Here is a 7,807-nt window from a genome sequence, read left to right as displayed (position 1 = left end):
GAGAGAGAGAGAGAGAGAGATTGACGAAGGGAGAAAATAGGGAAGCCGCGAGTGTGTTGTAATCAATGAGTTTAGAGGGCGGGCGAGAACGCAGCGTGATTCGGGGTACCTTTGAGAACACGGTTGATTTCGTACCAGAATTATCGCGATTAGCAACGTTCGCGTTACATCAGTTACGTAAGATATTATTTTATAAACGCACAAAGTTTATTTTGCACGTTTGTCATGTAAACCATATTCAATTTTCCATCATTCTGTATGGTCCATTCCGTACGTCTCTTCAGGAGAGACAAGTTATTCAGAACGTTTCTCCTTATTGTTGTTTTCGAATATCAAAGAGATCGCGTCAAGTGACGCCATGACTAATCATTTACCGTACCCTGTAAGAGAGATTCAGAGACGTGTCCCTAACGCGACAACAAAAAGCTAAGCAAGCGGAAAGCGATACGCGTGAGCGCGAGTGATGTTCCGTTGACTTTAAAGCGTAATGGTTTTACGGTACGTCAAAGCTGGCATACTGGGGGTCGCGCGACGGGGTTCAAAATGCGGGGGTGAGCTACATAGTGAGAGAGAGCGAGTCGGGGATTCGCGTTCTGACGGGGCCATTACACCCTTGATTTCATTACGGCAGCCTTGCTAGTCGACTGCAATCTCTCCCGTTTCCATCCCCTTTCATCCCCTTTCCACCTCACCCTCTTCTCTTTCCTTCCTCCGTCTCTCGTTCGCGCTCTGTAATTCCATCATATCGCCATCCCTCACTCTCAGTTTCTCTCTTCATTCCCGCCCACTCTCTTGCACCACCCCTTCGGAGACCCCTTAACGACTCTCTCCGTAACCGTTTGGTTACCGTCTCGAATCAGTGATCTTCAGTGTGCCTTGGAGTCGTCCCGATCCTCCGTGACATCTCTCTAGGAAGTGCAAATTGAACGACGAACTTTTTACGACGAGCTCGCCCGGAAAATCAGAAGTTCTCCTCGATGGTGGGGACGGCTTAATTGTAAACCTCCGGCGAACGGACAACGCGGCGTTATCGAGGGGATTCATCGGAAATTGGACGGTTCCCGCAGGGGGAGGAAAAAACTCACCCTCCTAGATTGAAATCGTAAGCGGCACGTTGGGTGTCGTTGGGCGACAGGGTAATCTGTCAGATTTCACGATGTTTATCTTTTTCAGTTTACCGCAAAGTTGATGCGGTATCGTTGCGAAACAATATGATTCATATCAAATTTCCCTGAATGAATCGTAAGATTCGTAAGAAATAAAATATTAAACAAGAAAATTTCAGACAGCACGCACACACGCATGTAATGTGATTTTGACCTTTTCTCCAAAATATAAAAATTTGGAAAACACTATATTCTCTATATAAAACTATACGCACTTATTTATATAACATAATACATCACAGCCATATGTAAAATATAATTAATGTAATTTTGTTTCCTTACTTAAAAAATAAAATAATTTAAAAAATTATTGATTAATCAAACAATATCAACAAAGAAAGACTCAGAAACATAATCAAATATTATTTTTGTTAGTTTCATTTCACAATCCTTAAAAAAACGATTCTTTTTGAATTGTGGTGATTTAGATATATAGTACAAAATTATAACAAATCCGGAATAATTAATTAAAAATGACATAATATTATCACCAACAATTTATATTTACCTTAATTAGCTAAAGTGACTAAAATTCAAAATAAAATAACTTGTTCTTCAAACTATTTTAACTTTAAATGTAGAAAACTTTCTTTTCTGTTTACAAAAACGACATAATTCAAAATATGCCATTCTTATAGAAGATGAGCACTTTAAAAATCTCAAGCACAATACAAGTGCTATTTGATGGATGGACACTGTGAAGTTAATTTAATCTACTTTTGATAGAGTAATCTTTATACCCAACTTGTTCATGATAATAATTAAAAATAATACTTTTTAGTTGTTTATTACTTTTGAAATGAAGAAATAATTCATAAAATTAAACATCTAATTTCATATCTATTCTTATTTTTTACATTTTTAACTCATTTCTAAGAATAGGAAAGAACATCAAGAACTAGAAATTTATACCAAATTGACCGCGACTAGAAACAATTAAATGAGGTTTTGACCGGCGGTTAGACTAAGGTTAATATTAGGGTGTTCCCCTTATCTATCAATCACGCTTCTAATTCAACCTTCTCTTCTTCGACCCTTCAATGGATGCCCTTGCCCTTCAGTTTCTAAAGTCCTAACGCTTTACGGCGGACCGCAAGGGATAATTGAAAACAATTATCGTCACGATGATACTCTCGCCAATTATGAGATTCTCACAAATAAAGAGCGATTAAAGTAATACGCGAAAAAAAATTAAAATCCTAAAAAAGATATAATAAAAGAAGTCAAGGTTCAAATCTTGAAATTACATGCACCTAATTAATAAGTATAATAAAAGTATTTATTAAATTTTAAAATTTAATAAAAATTTTAGATAGTTAGATTAAGATCACGTACCAAATTGCAGACTTAGAAAACATCAATTTGCAAATTTTTTCCATCTAATCTCTAAGAAATCGGATTTAACACTTAAAAACTCGAAACAAACTGCATTTGTTTTTTCGTGCTCCCAATAAATGAAAATTCGCAAAGTCGTCCCCGTCGGAGAAACCGAAGTTATTATCCATGATTAGCCACCGAAAGTGGCACTCGATTGATAATCCATCGAGCCCATGGCTCCGCTCGATTCGGCCACGGATCACCGGAAGGAGAGAGGCGGGACGGGAGACAACGAGGGAGATCGAATGGCGGGACGAGAAGTGGGTGCTCGGTTGTAGTGGAGCGAGGGTTGGATACCAGCATTTCGTTCAGGGAAGATCGAAGCGGGTGGGTCGAAGAGACTCGGGTGAACGTAGACAGGCGGGCGAGAACAGGGCGACAGGGGACATCGAAATAGGGTTAGGCAGGGTTCCCCTGGTAATGTGATTGCTCACCCGTTTCACCTCGTCTCGGCCCGGTTCCGACTACTTGCCGACTCGTTCCACCATCCTATTCTTTCCTCTATCCTCTTTCATTTTGCCGCACCCTGCTCCCTCCCCTCTCTCTCCCTCTCTCTCCCTCTCCTTCTTCTCTTCTTCCCCTTTCTCTGCCTAGTCCAGTAGAATTTCCCTCGTGATCTCCGAAAACGACAATGGTTTTTCTGCTCGAATATAATTCTCGACCGCGGAGACGGATGTGGCCGGCATGCGGCCGCATTCTGTTATTCTTCGCATTCGCCCCGCACCAGAAAGCGGGAGAGATCACCGCGCAGGAGGAGGAGATGGCTGACCAGACGGGAACAACAAGTGGTCACTGCTGCCGATTACGAGGTCGCGTCCTGCCTTCCGCGAGATGAATTCAGTAAACTTCAATTTTAGTTCTGTAGAAGCGAGATTTGAGGAAACTAACCCATGATCGCGTCAAATGTCAAATGTTCTAGATGCTAATTGACCTATTAAATTACTAATTAGTCTGCCGATCAATGCGGTCTGGTTTCACTAAAGTCACATTGTCTAATTTTATCCGATAAAAACTGAGATAATACGATCTCCGTCTCCCTCCCCCCCCCTCTCTCTCTTTCTCTGATATATCATAAACATTAAATGTCATTACAGAATTAGAAAATCCTATTGTTTAAATTGATCATACAAACTTTTTCAAAAGTAAAAAGTAGATCTGTATGATAAATTAAATATGATATTAGCCTGTTAATAATAATACAATATTTTTTACCATTTAATTCTGTTTTGAAAGCTCTTTTCCTTCATTTTTTCTATATATTATACTCTATCTCTATTTATACTTTTCATAGAATTTAACACTTAGATTAATTATATATATATTGTACATATGTGTGTATATTTATAATTTTTACTGATATTTTTTAAATGTCATATAAATTATTTTCTATCTGAGAATCAAAGGAAGAATCTGTTTTTCTGCGAGGAATCTATTCACGATATCCAACTCTAATTCTTTCTATTAAGAATACCGGTTTTTGCGAAAACATTTTCTATAAATTTTAACGTAGCGCGATATCATTCGTACAACCGATATCCGAACGAAACAACAACTGCCTTACGGGATATCGATGTTACAGCAGATGTTTCGACAGGTACTGACACCGATTATCTGACGTCGAACACGTTCAAAGTTCCAGGAATTGACCAGTTCCGCGGAAGCTTTCAGAGCTCTTGTCGTTCGTATCTGATTCTATTCTTACCGGCCACTTTAATCGCTTGCGAACTATCATAAAAAGTGTTCGAAAAGAATTTCACGAGTATTGATTACAAAAAAAGGACGTGTCCCTTAAACTTCACTTTTCCAAAAATCGAGATTGCTTTTCGCTTCGAAAACTCTTTGGCAGAGTAAAGTCGATCTTTTCTGCAACACCGCAAAAGTTCTCAGAATCGACCAAGGCCTAATAAAATATTTACAAACTTTCGTGATGTTCGCAACAGAGCTATGCATATTGATTATTTGCTCGACGATTCTAAAATCTTTTTTTTTTTTTAATATGATACAAAATCCTTCAAATCTCTGACGGTATTGCAAAAATATAAAAAGCGGCTAAATATCGACGACAACCTCTATTCCTCGATGTCGCCACGCCTGCCTCTAGTATCCGCCCCAATGTGCGCACCTACATCGACCAAAAATTCCGATAGCAACGACGAAGGCAGGCCACAATTTCCGATTACCCGGAAGCCATACCGCGCGCGTAATATAAATCCACGGCTGGGGGGACACATTAGCGTCTGCTCTGAGGGAGAAAAGGGGGCAACCCCAGCCCTCCACGCGACACTAATTTTAACACAACATTTCCATCCTTGTCGGACGGCGTTAACGACGTCACCGAAGACAAATCATCGGCGTTGCACCCGGCGCGGCGGCCGACGGCGCGCGAGTTCGGAAGGTCAGTGTAGCTCGCGGCGCGGTGTAAGGGGCGAGAGGCGTTGTAACATCCCGTTCGCCCCCATCCTACGCTCTCACCCTCTTCTATCCTCTACCCTCCCCCCCCCTTAGGGCTATATACCGCGGCGGTGTCAGTTCGAAAGTGCGAGCAGGCATCGGCCCGCGGCGCGACGCATCGATCCCGCTTTCCATCTCTCACCCTCCGTTCCCTCTCGACGTCATATCCTCTCTCAGTTGCACCCTCACCCTCCGCTCTCGCCCTTCCTCACTTCACTGTCGCTGCCGCCGTTGCCGCTGCCACCACTGCCACCGCCTCTCTGGTTGCCCTCCCAGCCCTTCCAGGACCCCTGTCCCTGCGGCGCGCTCACACCGACCATTTATACCACCCCATCCCTCCAACGTAACGTACGACGGCTAACCATGATACAGATACCAGAAATCCACCCACATCGTTGCACGTTATGTGGATAGACGTGCGTATGCATGCACGCACGTGTGTGCTCGCGCGAGAAGCGCGTATACCCGGTCCGGCCGTGCAACACGGCCCGCCATCATTTTAATGAAGATGTAATTACGGACGTTTCGGCGTTGGAATCAGCAATGCGCCCGTGGCGCGACACACCGAGTCGCATTATTGGCTGCCTTATTAACCACTGCGCGATGCACACGTTTCTGCCCCCTCTCCGCCTCCCCCCCCCCCTCTCTCTCTCTCTCTCTCTCTCGCTCTCGCTCTGTCTTTGTTCTTCGTGAAACGCGTTGTGTTCCAACCACACACCGTTGCACGTTTCGTTTCCATCCCAGCGACTAAATCTCCGCGAGTGATATTATATGTAGCGTCCAAACAATCTCGCATGTGCAGAAAAAGGGAGTGTTCTCGCAATAAGAACGTCAACGCCGTATACTACAGCTTTACGTACGCAAAATTTACGCAGGTACGCGGTAAAATTGCAGAGAAAGAAGCCGGCAGAGGTTGCGCTGGGCGCTAAAACTACCCTATCAGTATTTCTCATCGAAAATTTGAATCTCCACCCAAGCACTAAGCGCGCTGAGCGCTAGCTGTCGAAATGGCTCTCTCTCTCTCTCTCTCTCTCTCTCTCTCTCTCACTCTCTCGCACGCTCACGAAACTTCATTAAATCCGCGAGCGTTGAGGCCGCCAATTAGTATAATGACGAGCTACACGGTGCAAAAAGTTGCGCGCGACATGTTGTTAATTTTAACAACGCGTAGTTTCGTCGGTAATGCGCGAAATGTCGAAACGTCGCGTTCTATCAAGACAACACACGAAGCTAACCTCGGGATTTCGCGTATACGTGTTATTTCGTGGATGAACGGAGAAGCTAGCGCGAGAACGTTAACGATCTTCGCAATAACGCGCTCGACCTTCGCGCGGTTGGCCGCGCGCTGCGACGTTACGCTCTCTTCCGACGTTCACCCGACCGGAAGGAAACCCTTATATTAATTAGAGCAGTTAAGGGCAACTATCCCCTCACGGTATGTAATGTGCTTTGGCTGATTTGATCCCCTAACGGGATTACGCGCCCGGGTTTTGGCGCGCTCTCGTTGCGCCGTGCAATCCCGTTCGTCCCGTGTGTTTTGCGTTTGTATCTGTATGCGTGTGTGTGTGTGTGTGTGTGTGTGTGTGTGTGTGTGTGTGTGTGTGTGTGTATGCGTGTGTGTCGGTCATACGTGCGCACCGCCATTGGCTTTCGGCTCCTACTGTTTGGTATGGGATCAGCGACGCACATTGCTTCGAGAATTCGAAATTATTCCTCTAAACTAGAACTAATGGCACCCGATTTCAGAATCGGCACGTTTGCGTCGACTCCGTACAACAAATTATATATATATATATATATATATATATATATATATATATATATATATAAACGTATAATATGTCTGGGCAGTCTTTTGTACAGGCTATAAAATTAGACTCGAGAAAAGCATACCAAATGCATCACAAAGGATTAAAAGCGATAAATTTAATAAAAATGTATGTGTTAAACGGACCGCGGGCTGTTCGCTTCAGTCTCATTAATATCGTATATAAAAACGAATGTGTTTTTACAAAAAAATATGTAACGATGCATAAATTTAATTGAAATATATATATTTGTGTGTGTGTGTGTGTATGTGTGTGTGTGTGTGTATCTATATACGTATATAATACAATAATCATTGGAAAATGCATAATCGATTGAAATGTGACAAAAACGAAACAAACATCTAAAAACAAAAAGGAGCATGATTTGTCAGCTTCTTTCAAAATCGGATAACGCCTCAATAGAACTTTTAATAGAAAACAACCCCTATTCTCTCTCCAGAGAATTTCATCTCTTATATTCCGATCCAAGGGGTGTGGTACGCCACACCGAAGAGAAGAGTGACCCCTACGACGGAAACTACCCCATCCAGTTCAGGGATGCTGGATGGTCCAGCACAAGCTCTACGACTAAATCTTGATCTCTAGACGAAGGTCCAAAGGTCATCAACGGTTTCTGACCAACCGTTACACGGTTTTTTTTATTGTACTATTATGCGAGACTAGATGTGTCTCAACGCGAGATAACTGTCGCTATTCCGAAGAAATATAATGATGATAAGATGAGCAATTTATTTCATCAAGGCATACGATTTAATTTTATTTCAATTCTTCTAATTAATAGATAGTAGCTTTATATATATATATATATATATATATATATATATATATATATATATATATGTTCTATAATCGAGCTAAATTCGAATAAAATATTAACTCGATAATAGTCATCAGAGGTGTTTTTATGTTCCAGTGACAAAAAGATGTCAATTACTATAAAATGGACATTGTTTAACATATTTTCTTCATATTTTAATGATTTCT

The sequence above is a fragment of the Acromyrmex echinatior genome, chromosome 11 (assembly GCF_024713525.1).
Source record: "Acromyrmex echinatior isolate Ae372 chromosome 11, ASM2471352v2, whole genome shotgun sequence".
Classification (NCBI taxonomy): Eukaryota; Metazoa; Arthropoda; class Insecta; order Hymenoptera; family Formicidae; genus Acromyrmex; species Acromyrmex echinatior.
Note: the sequence above shows the minus strand (reverse complement) of the source record.